The following is an 18,230-nucleotide window of genomic DNA, read 5'->3' as shown; positions in this document are numbered from 1 at the left end:
GTAACCCCAATATATTCTTTGAATTCCCAGTCAGACAATGGCACTATATACCAGTAGCAAAAATTGTGGGTGCACGTAACCCCAATATATTCTTTGAATTCCCAGTGAGACAATGGCACTATATACCAGTAGCAAGAAATGAGGGTATTTATAACCCCAATATATTCTTTGAATTCCCAGTCAGACAATGGCACTATATACCAGTAGCAAAAATTGTGGGTGCACGTAACCCCAATATATTCTTTGAATTCCCAGTGAGACAATGGCACTATATACCAGTAGCAAAAATTGTGGGTGCACGTAACCCCAATATATTCTTTGAATTCCCAGTCAGACAATGGCACTATATACCAGTAGCAAAAATAGTGGGTGTATATAGCCCCAATTCTATTGCTAGGGGACTTGCAGGGTATTTCTGAGGTGAAGGTGGGGGGGCACACCGTTGGAACGGGGATTTGGGGTGTATATATGGGGTATACGGAAATACACTGTCAGTGTGTTCCATTCAGGATCCTGGGAAAGCTGGGTTGCGGCGATTGAGCCCGTCAGTGCCACGTTACACTGACAAGCTTCTCCCTGGAATTGAAGTTATATGTAAGCCCAATATATTCTTTGAATTCCCAGTGAGACAATGGCACTATATGGCAGTAGCAAAAATAGAGGGTGTATATAGCCCCAATTCTATTGCTAGGGGACTTGCAGGGTATTTCTGGGGTGAAGGTGGGGGGGCACACCGTTGGAACGGGTATCGGGGGTATATATCGGGTATACGGGAATACACTGACAGTGTATTCCATTCAGGATCCTGGGAAAGCTGGGTTGCGGCGATTGAGCCCGTCAGTGCCACGTTACACTGACAAGCTTCTCCCTGGAATTTAGCTCTTATAAGAGCTGTTGGTTGTCTTCTCCTTCCTATCCTAGCCTGTCCCTGCCTACCCAGAATCTAAGCCCTAGCTAACTGGACGGAAACCTCCGTCCCCGGTGAATTGCAAGCTCAGAATGACGCGAAGCTGGGCGGCGCTGTTCTTTTAAATTAGAGGTCACATGTTTTCGGAAGCCAATGGGTTTTGCCTACTTTTTTCAACGTCACCGGTGTCGTAGTTCCTGTCCCACCTACCCTGCGCTGTTATTGGAGCAAAAAAGGCGCCAGGGAAGGTGGGAGGGGAATCGAGTAATGGCGCACTTTACCACGCGGTGTTCGATTCGATTCGAACATGCCGAACAGCCTAATATCCGATCGAACATGAGTTCGATAGAACACTGTTCGCTCATCTCTAGTACTGAGTAAATGTCTGATTCTTTGGGGGTCCGTTTACTGGGGTTGCATTGATCTTGAAAAAGGGGTTTCAGTGAATGGTGGTGTGCATGCTTGTCCATCACTCCATTCACTTCTATTGGGCTGACACACATCATAGTCTTTCTAAATTTGTATAGAAATAAAGGGAGAGATGGACAAACAGTCACACATCTACTACATTTACTCGGGGCACTTTGGGAACTCCATTCTTCAGATCACTGGGAATGACTGTATTTAGACCCCCAGTGATCAGATGCTTATCTCCTTTAAGATGATTATACCCTTCATCAGCTTACAAGTATTATGTAACCAGGTGACTGCCACAAAGGATATCTATGACCAAATAAGACACGAAGCAAAAGACAATTTTATTACCTGTTGCACAGAAAAGCAGGAGATGTCTGTCGGACATATTTAGTACAGACCCAAGTTGTCCTATTACTGGCATGGTTGACACAATTTGCAGTGGAGGAAACAATATAAAATAGCATGAGGTTACGGCTCTTAATAAGCCCTAGACCTTTAAGGTATATGCCTGCCCACTGTTAATGTACAACACTCCAAAACAAGGCACTGAAAGACTTTTAGAATATGGCAACTTTGTATGGCTTCATACAGCGCTTAATCACAAAATCCTTCTTAGGGAAGGACAAAACAGAGGTATCCCCAATACCGCTAAATACTCCCAAATACCACTACCACCTAAATCTAGTACAATGTATACAAAATACATAGAGAGGGTCATCCTATCTGAGTCTGGAGGGGTGCACCAGCTCAGGCCAACACCATACAAAGACAGTGGGCGCTATAAAGAGTTACCAGGCATGAACATCACTCGCCCCAGACATGATGAAACTTAGCTCAATATTATATAAACCTCCCTCTTATAAGGGAATGTATTATTCATTCTTCTGACTATTTTAAGTACTTACCAGGTCATTCTAGGACACTTAAGAAAATATACACATATAAACATAGATTGTGCATATAATAAATGTGAACACTAACCAAAAATATAGCATTCCGGTGAGTCCTTTCAAGAATGCTATTAGTGTTTCATGGCCTAGAATGAAAAGAATGTTCCTTATATAAGTACACAATTCCCAAACTTTAGATCTTGCTAAGAATTAACAGTGCAAACTATAAATTTGCAGGTATAACATTTCACAGGCAACAACAAACTGAGCCATTATAAAAGCACTTGAAATTTATAAAAATATACTAAATCTACACGATTGAACTCGATGGTCTTGGGTCGTCTTCAACCCCTTTGCTATATAACAATATTTAAGGCCAAAGTCTTTCTCCTATTCCTTCCAAAATTATAACAGAAATGTGTGTCTTCAAATACCTGAAATAGTCCAAGAAAAATAATTTTTTCAGATCCTTGTCCACATCTCCTTATTCTAAAGCATGTCCATCATTATTCTTGGCCTCACCAGTAATGGCCTTAAGTTGGTGATGCTTTGTGCAATGCCTTGTACTAATGTGTCTTTTATTCACTATACAGTACACAAATGGAATTACAATATGGTTTCCCTATAATTCTGCCCTCCAACTAGAGGATGAACATGCATTAGGTACAACTACTTTACAAAGAGAGGGAATGCAAGTCCCCGGACTAGATCAGAACCAATTGTACTCCAATGGATATAGTGACAGCAGTCTCACCAAGCTCCTAAAAACTAAGGGGGCCAAAGGTCCTAGTGCTGCACCACTTTTGAACACCACTTCAGTAACCTGTAGTGTGCAGTTTAGTAATTTTGGCCCACCTTAAAATGATAGCCTTTCCCTAATGCTGGCACTGGATCTCAGAAGAGGCTTGTGGCTCCTTACATAGCCTAGCTATTGCCCTTCTAGTCCACTAATACACAGAATCAGTATTGTTAAAAGTAACATAAGTCTCCTTTAGCCGCCTGTTGATAACAGGCATGTGTTCCCTTTTGCTTTGGTTTTCTGTGTTTTTAATTTACTTAAGCCTAAGCTCCCATTTTCTAAGTATTTCTGTTAGGCCTGAGGCCTACGAGAAGTTCTTGCTGCAAATCTCTGGAGAACTTTTCCTATTGACTTTGATATATCACAGACACATATTTTAATGCAACTTTATTTTTCCATGCTGACTAAAGTTTGCAATGGAATTTTATCCTATTACTTTTAAAATGAAGACAGCTGCGGGTAGCTGTTAAAAAGACACAAACAAGGGCCTGGGACAAAATCTTCATGTTTTACACAACACATCAGACACAATCTGTGTTAAAAAGAAACACAGCAACACAAAGACGTTCATTAGCGGGAAGTAAACCTCTGGCCATTCCAAAAACTTTTCTTTTTTTGTGCAAAAACTGCCTGCTTGCCCCCCTGTGTTCCCATGGTGCATGTTTACGCACATGATCATATAGTCACACATGGTTTGAGTTTACTGTATTATGTCCTAATAAGTGAATGCAAATGAGAGGCAATTAACATCCAGATTGGAAACAAATGACAGAATTTTAGATACAGTCCTATTCTGCAGCACCAACAAAAATACAATATTAAAAACAACTATAATTTTTTGTAAAGTAGAACTATGCAAAATATTCTTCATAAACATACATCATGTGTGTGCATGTTTACTAAGCAGCTATTAATTCAGCTCGCAAACCAGTCTTACATTGTGATTTTACAGACTGTCCTATAATTGGAACCTCAAAGCGCGTAACCTTTGGCCCCAAAGCTGCCAATCTACTTGTCATACAATTTTACACATTATAGCCTTGAGTATGTCCAGTCTTGTCATGGAGGAGTAATCATCATTAACAATTTCTCACTAATTTGCATACTAATAAATACTGTAAAATGAGATCTGATCATTATTTATTAAGATATCGCTTTTTCATATAAAAGGGGACTATGGATGAGACAAGTAGTATGATCAAAAAGCCACAGGAAAATTGTAGAAAGCAATGCTGGATTATAGGAAGGGCACATGGGACACATGCTCTGGGGTCACTAATACCTTGGGGACTTAAGGGCCTCAACCACCCTCTTCCACCGATAGCCACTTGAAGCTCTTGGGCCCCAGTGCACAATCTGTTCTTACCTACCTTGTGCCATTGAGAATATGATGTATGCCATTGAGTGTATGATAAAATGAGTATATTTTAAGGGACAAAGGGGTCCAGGGTCTAGTACCAACTACTACCTCTGTACCCCAATCAGTGTATCATCAACCTAAAAGAGGTTATCATGTATGTATATGGTTCCTTTGTAGTTCTACTGGATGTCTCCATAAGCCCATAGCATTCACTAGAGCAGCCACATGCATACCAGGTCCCTGCTCCTAAACATTGCTGTGATATAGCAGATTGGAGTCAGGGTCCTAAGGATGAGATTCACTTATCACACTTGTTACCGAAAAGCCGCTACCAACTATGGCCCTAGAAGAAATCATTCCATTTAAGTCAAGGAACTGAGATATGAGGTTTCATATAATGGAACAAGAAACAGGTAAAAACACCTTCAATGGGAACCAGGATACTTTCAAATCCCTTGTCTCATGTATCAAAACAGTGTCATAGTGATCAAGGAGATGCTACCCTTTTATTTTCCAGTACAATTCAAAAAATGAATTGGTTGTTAGGTGACCCGCTTTGTTCCAAACTGTGTCCATACATGGTACCCGTTATGCTGAATAGTGTTCATGGTGACCATAGTTGGGCATGTTATTATTATTGCAGAAATGTTTCCCATATTAACATCATCATAGTGAATAAAAAGAAACAAAAATCCATTTTCATGTTATTTCTACCAAGGGAATCTTGACTAGGAAAGATAGTCTGCAGCCATCCTCACACCCCACTGCCCACTCCTCCGTCCTCCCCACTGTGAACTGCCTGGATTTGCCCAGAAAATATAATCAGAACGCAGCTGGCATCTAGAAAACTAATTGCTCTGTTAATGTGACCTCCATGGTACCATAACCGAGTACACATAGGAATGTCAACGGCAAATGCCTGACCCACATCCCAGCACTCCATGCTGCATATTTCCCATGCTTCCAATGTACTGTGTCCTCAACTCATCTGGCCTCTAGTATCCCGGTGCGGAGCAGAATAAACAGATATGACTGTATATAGGAAACACATCTGAAAATAAAACCCCAAAGGGTACGGAGCCTGCACACAAGCCCGGCTCCACCAACCGTCCAATAAGTGAGTAAACAATTAGTTAAACCAACATAGCATGCAATATGGCTTTCTTCAAATGTGTACATATGGTTTGCCTGAGAAAACCCTGACACAGCCAGATATAGTCAATACATGCCTCCATCTAACATGTGAGAATTCAAAGACGCAAGGCCGATGGTGGGTCATTAGCCCCCCTGGCCCCCGCCCCTCCGTACAGAACTCAGCAAGTTGTACTTTAACACAGTCAAATCATCTCTGCATGTCCTAAACTCTTAAAAGGAAGAAGAGCATCGGGATAATATAAAACCAGAACACAAATGGAAATTGACAGCATTGTTTAACGTCACGTGAGCAGCATATTTGTAGTCCGTAAAGACAGCATCCTTTGTTCTCACTTTAACCTATTAGATTTTCACTTCAAAAACATTTTTCCGACATGGCCTGGTTTTTTTCAGTGCGCAGGCTGTAAATGTTTTACTTGTGCACACATACATGACAATAAATTAGGAGGATATTAATCACAACTGTTTGGTTGCAATAGCCACGGATGCTTCTTTTCTTAGTTTTGCATACATCCCAGCGCACTTATGTAAAGCAGAAATCTTTGATGCTCGATGACAGAGATTTATTTTTCAATGAGATCTGATTTATCCGGACACATTGGTCAATTAGTTCCATACTTTTAAGCGTATTGGGCTGAGAATGCCGGGTATTGTGTTTTGTTTATGACAGCGTGCTCTATAGTTTGCTTTTATATATGATCCTGATTACATAAAGCAGTCCAGGCAATACATGATTGCACAGCTGCATTTCATTCACTGTGCCCTATGCTCATATCCCATATACGTCCATATCAAACAGCACTGAGGCACCATGAGAAGTATGCATGAGGATAGGACTAGGACATCCACACATATGTGTATTGCAGCTGTCCTTTACCTACATGTTGTGTATATTGTTAATCTTCTCTTAGGCCTCGTTCACATCAATGTTTGTACTCCGTCCGGGGGAGTCCGCATGAGAACACCCCCAAACGGAATACCGAACGCAACTGCAAGTGGTGTGCAGAGAAAGCACATGGACCCCATAGACTATAATGGGGTCTATGTGCTTGCTACCAGATCTCCGCACGGATCATGCGAACAGAAAAGCAGTTCACAATCTACTTTCTTGTCCACATGATTCGTGCGGGCAGTGCGCGGCAAGCACGTGGATCCCATTATAGTCTATGGGGTCCATGTGCTTTCTCTACACACCGCTTGCAGTTGCATTTGGTATTGCCTTTAGGGGGTCCCCATGCGGACTCCCCAAACGGAATACCGAACGCAGATCTGAACCAAGCATTAAAGGTCACTAAAATGTCTTTAAAATGAAGATACTAATATTTATTTCCTACTTGTGTACTTACAGTCCTTGTTCCAGAAGTGCAATGGTAAAGAATTCACTTCCACTTCTTTTTGCCTCATGACTCAAGGGATGAATGTTATCTGCTAGCTCTCTTATCGGTGTCACTAGTAAGAGCCTTCTATGAATTCCCTTGTAAAGTTGGCTATACACGTTAGATTAATGTAAGCAGAACTTGCTAAGGCCTCAGGCTTTTTTTATGCCTTTTTTTAATGGATAGCACACTGACCCTTCCATTTCTATGGCCCCTTGCACAGGAACATGAACCCAGGCTGCAACACTGAGAAAAAGCCTAAGGGGGCCTTCACACGGAGGAAGTCGGCGCTGATTCTGGCACGACAACTCGCATCAGATTCAGCGCTGAAAAAAAAGACTCTCTTTGACTTCAATGGGTTACGTTTTCTGCGCGGAACCCATTGAAATCAATGGGAAAAAAAGACTCCCATTGATTTCAATGGGTTCCGTGTGGAAATTGGAACCCATTGAAGTCAATGGGAGTCTTTTTTTCAGCGCTGATTCTTACACAGGTTATCCCGCTAGAATCAGCGCCAACATCCTCCGTGTGAATGCCCCCTCATTCCTGTCCTTTTTGCAGTATGGGCTCAAGTGTATGGTTCTATAGAAAGCAGAGATGCGATCCATGTGCTGTCAGTTCAGGACTGATTTCCTAATCCTATATGCTAACTTCCTTCGCCCCTCAAGTTAGCAGTTCTCCATAGATTCTACTGTCATTTTATTAACTAGTCCCTTGTGATGCCATATGATCCCTGATCCAAGACCTTATACACATTGTATGTACGTCTGAACAATAATGCATATATACAGACAAGTCACAGGACTAGTCATAAATGAGAAAGTTGTGTTTTACTGCATTGCCATTGCCCGCACCTCTGCAGTAGCTTTGTAGTCAATGAACCATATAGAACGCAGAGTAGTCTGGGAATTAATGCTCGGGAACTTTTTTATTTCCCATCCAAAATTCATGACTTTTTTATTTTTATGTCAACAATACTATGTGAGGGCTTTTCTTCTTATTACAAAGCGTTACTAGTTGTTCTTTTGTCTGGCACAGTTTTGGGGTACATATAGTGTTTTGAAAAATGATAACATTTTTAGAAATTCCTTGTGAAATAAGACTATAATTCTGCTATTATTTTTTGCATTTCGTTTTTACTGAGTTCACTGTGTAACGTTGTCATTGCGATGACACTGATACCATATTTATCTTGACTTTATTATTAGAGATGAGCGAGTAGTGTTCTATCGAGTAGGTGTTCGATCGAATACTACGGTATTCTAAATACTCGTACTCGACGGAATACTACTAGCTGTTCGAAGTTAAGATTCGATGCAGAATCAGCGTTGATTGGCAGAATGCTATACATTGCCAATCAACGCTGGTTCTTCTCTTACCTTTAGAAGTCTTCTCCCTGCGCAGCGTCCCGCGTCCTCTTCTGGCTCTGCATTCACTCTGCTTAGGCATCTGGCGTGGGCAGAGCCAACTGCGCATGTCCGCGCGGGCATGCGCAGTCAGCTCTGCCTAGACCCGATGCCTAGCAGAGTGAATTCAAGGCCAGAAGAGGGCACGGGGACGCTGCGCAGGGAGAAAAATCCAGCCCGACCCTCACTCATGGACTTGGTAAGTAGAATTTGATCGAATGTTGCGTACCCCTGAAACGAGCATTTCCCCCCATAGACTATAATGGGGTTCGAAACCCGTTCGAACAGTCGAACAGTGTGCGGCTGTTCGAATCGGATTTCGAACCTCGAACATTTTAGTGTTCACTCATCTCTATTTATTATGTTTTACCACTTTTACTAAATAAAATTGCATTTTTCAAAAATGAATAATTTGCCTGGGGTCACCGTATTCTGATGCCTATAACATTTTTTTTACTGTTTTACTGATGGAGATATGTGAGGGCTCTTTATCTGCGGGGCATGTCATGGTTTTTATTGGTGCCACCTTTTGGTATCTATGACTTTGATAACTTTTTATTGGTATTTTTGGGGATGAGGCAAGGTGGCGACAATGCAATAATTTTAGCATTGCAGTGTCTTATTTTTTTTGGCATTCACTATGTGATATAACACTGTTTTTGGACAGTGCGAACTTAAACACATTTATTTTGCTTACATTATGTATTTTTAAAATTATAAGGTGTGCATTTTTATTATTTATTTTTATGCTATCTTTTTAACTTTTTAAACTTTTTTACTGTCCTATTGTATTGAAGTATATCGCTCATAGTATCTCTATGTGCAATGAGGATAGGCAGCCAAAAGGTTGTTGCTTGGCTTCCAGGCAATAGGGCAATCTTGCTCTTGAACAACCCAGATACTGTGTTCACTATTGATTATGGTATCTTGTTGGGTTAGAATTTTTAACTGTAACCTTAGCATGGCATAATAGTACGACGCAGAGCAGGAAGGGGGTTAAGCAATTTGAGGACCATACATATGAGATATTTCTAACTCGCCAATGTATACTGCAGAACTGTAAAGCGATAGCAAGCACTGAGTCATTGTATGTCATAGTTTGTATAGGCTGAAATAACATTTGCACCCACCAATGATTTTCTAAAAGTCAGATAGGTTTTTTTTGACTAGGATGGTCACTGCCCATAGGGAAATGAATTGTTCTGGATTTCATTATGAAATAGACATTAGGAACTGATACCATTGATTCCATATTTACAAGCAGTTTCACTGACTCTTCTCCGAAACAAAAATGTCAGTGTTGATGAAATTCCATGAAGCTATGTAGGTACCATAAGGCCCTTCTCTTAGTAATTGATGTCATAATATTAAACAGCATGACAGACACTCAATAAGTCAGAGTACGTTATATATTTTTAACTGTGCAGCCTTCAACATACTCCACGTTCCCAGAGATATATAAGTGAACCTTTCATCATCCTTGGGTGAAATTTACAGCTTGTAGCCTTCGTCATGTTAAGAACATCACACAATCCCCTTCATTCAGACTTTAATAAGGAAGCTGAGGGAAATTTAACCAGGGCTGTTTTGCGGGTGACAGAACAGAAAAATGTTCTGGAGTCAAAAGTTAGCAAAGCGTCTCCAGCACAGCCCATTAAAACACAAGGCTGGCACAGCTGGATATTGGAACCATGTGTCCAGAGGAATTTTTCTTCTGGTTAGACATTCCAAAATATTGTCCCAAAGCCAAACCGTTCGGTGTTAGGCTAATTTAAGCAGTATGTTGAAATCAGCTCCGAAGGCTTTGATCATACTGAGATTGTTTGTTACAAATTGAACGCACCAGCCTCCATTCCTGGCTGACTGCGCCCCTGGATTTGTAAAATTAAATGCCTCGTTTAATGCACTTTGTACACGAGAAGAAATGTTTTGCTTGAGGATCTGATAACGAATTTTTCACCTACGATGTACCTATATTTTTTAACCCATTGACTACCAGTGATACGTTGATAACAGACAAAACATGCAGTCATCCTTAGGCTAAAGCCCCTTGTATCAAAATGCAGCTAAAAACGCAGCAGAAAAAAAAAACGCATTGTCTATTTTTTGTGTTTTTGCAGAGTTTTTTTGCTGCGGATTTTCTTCCCTTATTAAACCTATAGTCAAAAAAGCCAGCGTTTCCATAGGAATGATTGACATGCGTCAATTTTCAAAAATGTGGGTGTTTTTGAAAACACAGCTTTTCCGCAGCAGATTTTTTTCTGCAATGTATGAATGGGATTAGCCAAAATTTCATTCACTTTGCAGGTACTGTAACATGCAGAATATTTTTCCGCGGAATTTCCACAGCAGCAAAAACAATGAGGGGCTTAAGCCTAAAGGAGACTCATTTCCATGTGGTTGTAGAGACTTATAATAAAATAGTGAACACATCTTTTTGTGTCAAAACTGCAAACAAGCTGTCAATGAATCAGGCTATATTACTGTTAGGAGGAGGCAACCATAGACAAAAACAGGTGCACCAAACTGCTTACGGGTTCCAAGTTGATTTTCTTAGTAGGAAGATTGCACTTTGACAGTGAGGTTTAGAAATATTTCAGGCGGTATAACATGAGAACCGTAGGATAGGTCATACTTTTTAGCAGGTTCTATTATAACAAATGACTTATATATGCTAATATTATGGGCCAGTGGCTACCACTATGGCATTAAAACCCATGGTTTAAAATCAAGCACCGCTATCTTTGTGAAGTTTGTATTTTTATATTTGCCTGAATTTTTTTCTGTGCTGTTTCTTCAGTCATATACTGTCTTCCTATGAGATGGCTCCTATGTTTAAGGAATTTCATTGAGCGTGAGGGGGCAATAATGGGAGATATCTGATTGTCAGGGATTGAAAGAGCATACACACGTGTCTCTGGATGTGACCTTAAAAAATGAACTCTGCTTCTACACTCGCCTATCATTCTAGGCTACAAGGAGTGATCAACCCCAACATTTACACATCCACACAAATAGCTGTGCCAGCCCATCCACTCACATTAGTACCATTTTGTATCCCACTGGCATACAAAACTTGGTCACACGACTTCAACAAATTCTGCTGAAAAGCCCAAGGGTCCCCAATTATTATTATAATTATTGCCCCAGAAGCTTGAAATCAAAACCAGAAACCACCGTAATACTCATAATGCTGGTCAAACCAAGAGAAAAGAATCAAAAAAATAATCATATTCAGGCCGAGGTCAATGCGAGAGTTCACAGTTAAAGGGGTTGGCCACTTTCAGACCAATATTGACAAACAAATGTACAACAAAAAGATATACAATTTTCCAATATACTTTCTGTATCAATTCCTCACAGTTTTCTAGATTTCAGCCTGCTGTCATCCATTCTGTTACTTCTAGAGAATAAAACTCTGACCATGGTCATGTGATTTACAGTCCATGGTCATGTGATTTACAGTCCATGGTCATGTGATGAGCACACAGGTGCCGCTCGTTATAGTCACAGCACAGTAATCAGACATCTGCCTGGTAATCAGCTGTGCACCTGTGTGTGCATCACATGACCATGGACCGTAAATCACATGACCATGGTCAGAGTTTTATCCTCTAGAAGTAACAGAATGAATGACAGCAAGCAGAGATCTAGAAAACTGTGAGGAATTGATAGAGAAATTACATTGGAAAATTGTATATCTTTTTATTGTACATTTGTTTGTCAAAATTGGTCTGCAAGTGGCCAACCCCTTTAATGCTAAAATCTGAAGACAAGGGAATATTTGGTAAACAAGTCAAGGTCATGACAACAGCAAAAATGCATCCGTATTGGGGGTCAGGTTTATCATGGAATGCATTTCATAATGCATTCATATCTATGAGGCTTCCGGATTCATCCCATTCTAATAACATGGACGATTACAGAGCAGGTCTTATTCTGCTCCATGTTATCAGAAGTGAATGGATTTGAAAGCCCCATAGATGTGAATGTGTCACGGAATGCTATCTTGGATGGATATTTGGTCATGAACAGGGAGCCTAACTGGTACAATTAACTAATAGCAGGCACATGGCAAGCTCTGAACAGATTTAATATACATAAAAAGTACAGGGCCTAGAGTTACAAAAGAAAGAAGATGTAATAGAAAATAAACATAAACAAAACAGTATGCAAAATAAAAGGGAATAATATAATGAAACAGACCTCTTACTAATCCCTGGCCTTGGAGATCAGCAGAGGAATTAGACAAACTTGTATGCATTTCCAGGTATCTGACAATAATTACATGAGCATTTTTTGTAAGAACCTTAACCTAGCCCCCCTTTTTGGAACCCACCTGTGACCAGGGCTTGCTTATTACATGCACCAAGTCAGTGATATAATGAATTTTTGGAATAAGCCATTATTCTGTATGGACAGCTCATATTGGAATGTTATCCTGGCAAATAATGCAGAATGTTTTTACAAATCCAGGTACATTTGACATGAAGATGAAAACATAGACCTTACAGCCGACACACAAATTGGGGTGTTTCTGTTATCAGTCTGAGTTCTTGGTCCCAGATAAGCATTTGTGTTCCCTGGCTCTATTCCTGTTCCTATTTGCAGATTGTTATAAAACATGAATTATGACATACGTGGCTAACATAGTTATGGGTTTCCTTTGCTCCATATACATTTTGCTTTGCAGGATTCCAGGTTCAAACAATCCATCTGTATTGTCAAGCCTGGCACCCATACAAAGTCATTTGGGTTCTTTGCATTGTCCCGAGTATGAGTATTTATTTAGCTTACTTATATAGCACCATCATATTCCACAGTGCTTTTACAGAGTTATTGCCAACACTGTCTCAAGTAGGGCTCAATATGTCTTTGGAGTGTGGTAGGAAACCAGAATACCCAGAGAAAATCCATGCAAAGATGGGGAGAACAAACTCCTTAGAGATATGGACCTTGGCTGGATTTGAACCCAGGACTCCAGCATTGCAAGGCATTAGAACAGCCATGCTAGTTGAATGGACAACCTAATTAGTTACCTTCATTCTGGGATATGTTATGTGACTTGAATTAACATATACATAAGACATAGTAGACATAACTACTAACAATGAACACAATTCATAACTAGACACAGTAGGATATATACATAACTCACAATGCTGAGTGATTAAGCAATAAGAAATAAATAACATTTGGGTTGCATCAACAGTAAACCTAACGGGTACTAGATTATAACATATTCTGGATAATTGGATTAACATTATTAAATCCAAATGAAAAAAATAGAAAAATCCAGATCAGTGTACATAAATAAAAGCAGATACTTTATTATCTAAACTGACATCTGATATTGAGAGGGATTTGGGAAGACCCCATACACATTAGATCAGGGGTTGGGAACCTTGGCTCTCCAGCTGCTGTGAACTACAACTCATAACATGATCCATTCACTTCCATGGGAGTTCCAAGAATTGCAGAGCAAGTATGGATGCTGGGAGTTGTAGTTTTGCAACAGCTGGAGAGCCAAGGTTCCCTACCCCTGCATTAGATGGTCAGTTGAACGTCCTTCAAATTGGCAGGATTGGCCAACATAGATCTACCATGCTGTATATGAGCTGCTTTATAATAATATCTGGTTTATCAGATTAAGGGGATTCTGATAAGTATTAAATAATGTACTCTTGAAATAATACAGAATGAAACAGAACCAACAATTTAAGGCAATTTTCCCATCAAGACAACCCAATCATTTACATCTCTGAGTTCATAACAGCCCTCACCTACAGTACTAGAATTTATTCTGATTTTTGGTATAAAATTATAGTTAGTTTGTTGAGATGCAGGAGTCCCATCTTCTCAACTTAAACCATTTTTTACAGTCATACAAATTAGAAATTTAGGAACTATAATATAATTTCATTGGACTACACAGAACTAGTAAACTATTAACTATAGAATAGTCTATTATGTAGAAAAAACTTCTCCCCATTGTGTCCCCGCTGATTTTCGAAGGTCTCCTTTTGTTGTATGCACAGGTTTTTGCTGTCTTTCAGAGACCAACTAGTACATGATGAGTTTCCATCCACTGCTCATTAGAATCTCCAAAGCTTTGATTTTCCTCGGTAACCATCTAAACACTCCATATTTCTGCTCTCATGAACCCAAGCTGCAAAGCGCCTGTTGCAATTTTCTTATTGCCATATTTATTCTAGTCCAAACCATGACAAGGGTCAAGGGTTCAAGGAATAAAGCATTTTGCCATATGGTTACACTTTATTTCCATATCGTGTTCAGAGTCTCTGATATCTTTAACTGACAATAATGATCTCAGGAGCTGCTGCCACATTTTGTGAATGTTAACCCGTACCAGTGAGATATTCAGTGGCAGCCTTTAGTGGATACTTTAGAAGACAATATTCAGTGCAGTGTAACAAAACCTGGTTAGACCTAAGATTATACTTATTAAGGTTACATTGCAAGTTGTGTTGTATTGAATATGTCACAAGGTCTGACTTGCATTGTCTATGGTGTATTGCACTGATGAGTACCTGTCTCTACTTGGTACAGGTCATCATGTGGTTGTTGCTTTGGAAGTTTCCAGAAACCAGAAAGGGCAATGACCCTTGATAGGCAACAATGTGCCTAAAAGTTGCACAGCAGGAGATGTTGAGTGTTGCTTTTCTGAAGTATTGTTCATGGACTTCAGGGGTTGTCCAGGCTACCCAGGGCAAGAGGAGATTGCTATTTTAGGGCCCATTCCTACACTTGGAAGAGTGGGAGCTTGGAACACAAGCTTAAGAGGTGGCAGCAGATTGCTACCTGTATGTCACTGTGAGAGGTCTGGATAGCTCTGAGGATAAAGATACTTTTGCACTAAGATGTCAATTGGTTCTTGGAACTGGGACACTGTGAGTATCCCAAACAGCAGTGACAAGAATTTTCAGGAGCACAGTGTTTGTTGCAGGGTCACAGAGAACTGACTACTGGTTCCCAGCATTCTACTATTTAGATGTTTGCATCATCCTAGTTGCTGTTGTGAACACCTCAACACATTAAAGCACCCTGCAAACGGTGGTGTGACTAGGGGGCTACTCTGTATTGGTTGTCTGTATAAGTGGTGCGTTGGCCGCTGAAAACCGCAGCATAGACCGTAGCTAGGTGAGCGCCATAATATGCACTAAACAACAGTGTTAGCAGTGGGTCACTGGGCTCACCAGTAACATGTTCAGCAATGAATATTGCTCGATTCAAACTGACCATTACCTCAGTAGTCATCTTACATCTTACTGCATTGAAAAAGTTGAGAATGGTGTTTACTAAAAGTATGTCATTACATAATTCCTTAGGAGGAATAAGCAGGCAGGTCCATCAAGTTCAGACTTGATCGATTATGTATCATTCAGAGATACATTATCTATAATGCATAGTGTCATTTGTCATATAAGATAAGCATCTCGACTTTATTTGTCCTAGAGCAACTTTTAACCCATCCCTGTCCAGTAATGGAGTAATACAATGCAACTCATCCTGTAGAACAATATGAGTGATTACTGGCCGCAAGATGGTCTAAAATCTTAATTAATAAACTGAATTACTGAAAGTGCAAGTAAACTTTTATTTATGTTTTCAAAAATCAATAGATCAGGAGAAGGGAAGAAATTTCGCAACGCACTTCACTAAAGAAAATTGTCTGTGTCTTTATATATTTCTCCTCTCTTTACTATTTATCACAGAGTCATTCTCTCCATACACTCCATACACGATCAGTGTACAACAGAGTACAAGTCTAAGCTTACAATGGGCTCTAAGGAAGAATTACTGACAAGTATGACACATAAGTAATAAAATATTATCCTTATTAAATATATATTAAAATTGTGCAACAGAATATAAACCCACATCTTTTATATTAACAACCCCATGTTAGGTTACAGGATGTCTGGCCAGTTCTATTCCTGAAGCTCGCCTAAAACAGTGGGTGGTTCCTACATCCAATGATCATATTGGATATATGACCTGCCCAGTTCAAATGTGAGGGAGACCTCATGGGTATAGGAAACACTCCCCATATATAAAATAAAATAGCACATACCCTGGTCCAATCCATATTTAATATATGGATCAGGATTTTTCAGTATAAGGCTAGGTTCACACCTACGTCTGTTGTCCGGCTAGTGATTTTGTTCTCCATTCTGCATGAAAAGTGGGTGGAACCAGGCGGACCCCCATTATAGTTTATGGCAGTGATGGCAACTCTTTTAGAGACTGAGTGCCCAATCTGCAACCCAAAACCTACTAAATTATCACAAAGTGCCAACCTGGCAATTTAACCTTAATACTGTGCGGATCCACAATTGCGGACACTTACGGACCCACAAAATACATGGGTATCTGCAGGTAACTGCTTTTTTTTAAGCAGATTAGGTTTCCGTTCAGGGGTCGAAAGCAGACCGCCTGAACGGAAACCCAAATACAGGTGTAAACCTAGCATAAGAGTAGGAACCCAGTGAGAAATGCATACATAGAGATTAGGATCAAGATAGTCAAAGTAAGAACTCTACTATGTAAATAAGCAAAGTAACAGGCAATTTTCTTACAAAGCTTGTTATCTTTACCTAAAATCTGGATTTCTGAAAAAAAAAGTTTATTTATGATTTAAGCATTTACAAAATGCATCCATTTCAACAAGATATAAAATGTGCTGAAATGGGGAGCTATGTTGAGAGCCAGATGACCTGCCTTCACTTGGTTCTGATACCTATTTCAGCACAATTGACATTTATTGAAATGAATGGTTTATAAGATGTTAAGGTGGCATTTCCAATACTCATCTCTACACCTTCTAGACGTGTCATAAGCTCAGAGGAGATTCAATACTGTTTCATGATACCTGAAAAAACTTCTGCCAGATTGGAGTCGGGAAGGAATTTTTTTCCCCTGAAATGGAGCAATTGGCTTAAGCCTCATGCGGTTTTTTTTTTTGCCTTCCTCTGGATCAACACTGTAGGATTATAGGTTGGACTTGATGGACTGATGTCTTCATTTAACCTCATCTACTTTGTAACTATGTTACATTATAGCACAGAGGTGGACATGTAGCTACTTATTATGATGCTCTGCGCTTAAGTTACATCTTCCTCCCACTTTAAGGGTATGTTCACCCTGAGTTTTTTGCAGATGGATTTTGACATGGAATCCACCTACAAAAATGCCTCCCATTCATTTCAATAGGAGTCACTCAGTTTTTTCCACTAGTGATTTTTTTTCATCTAGCGGAAAAAAAATGTGACATACCCTACCTTCACGTGGATTCCGCAGCTGAGTCAGCCATGGTGTCCATGGCTCAAGACATCCTCCTGCTTAGGCCCATCAGGAGCAGGATGCCAATGCATTGCATCGGCACCCAGTCACGGCTAGCCGCGAGATGCCACACAGCAAAAAAGGTTTCCACCGTGTGAACATACCCTAAAGGTTCTTCCCTCTCCTCCCTACCAATGAGTGAATCTCCCGCCATATGTGCTACATCCTGTCTAACACCTTTACTCCCATTATAGCTCCTTACCATCAGGTCCATTCTCCCATTCATTCATGAGTGTTGTTATATTGTCTGCTATTACTACTAGGTAGTCCGTGCCATGGTTGGACTGCCCTGTGCTAACTGTACAGAACTCTTTCCCAAGTTTTTTATATCTAGCTAGCAACAATAAAATAAAAAGTGCACTATACAAATTGTAAAAATAACTGCTGGCCCATAAGCATTTAGACCTCAATTCTTAAAAAAAAATAACAAAAAATAGCACTCCAAATTTCAAGTGAAAAATCAATATTATATTCACCCATGGCATACATGTAGCATTTCACTCAGCTTATTGGAGCCTTTATCCAGCCTGAAAATGTCTCCCATGTGCTAAGCTGAA

This window comes from Leptodactylus fuscus, chromosome 7, assembly GCF_031893055.1.
Source record: "Leptodactylus fuscus isolate aLepFus1 chromosome 7, aLepFus1.hap2, whole genome shotgun sequence".
Classification (NCBI taxonomy): domain Eukaryota; kingdom Metazoa; phylum Chordata; class Amphibia; order Anura; family Leptodactylidae; genus Leptodactylus; species Leptodactylus fuscus.
The sequence above is the reverse complement of the archived record's forward strand: the minus strand, read 5'-3'. Positions refer to the sequence as shown.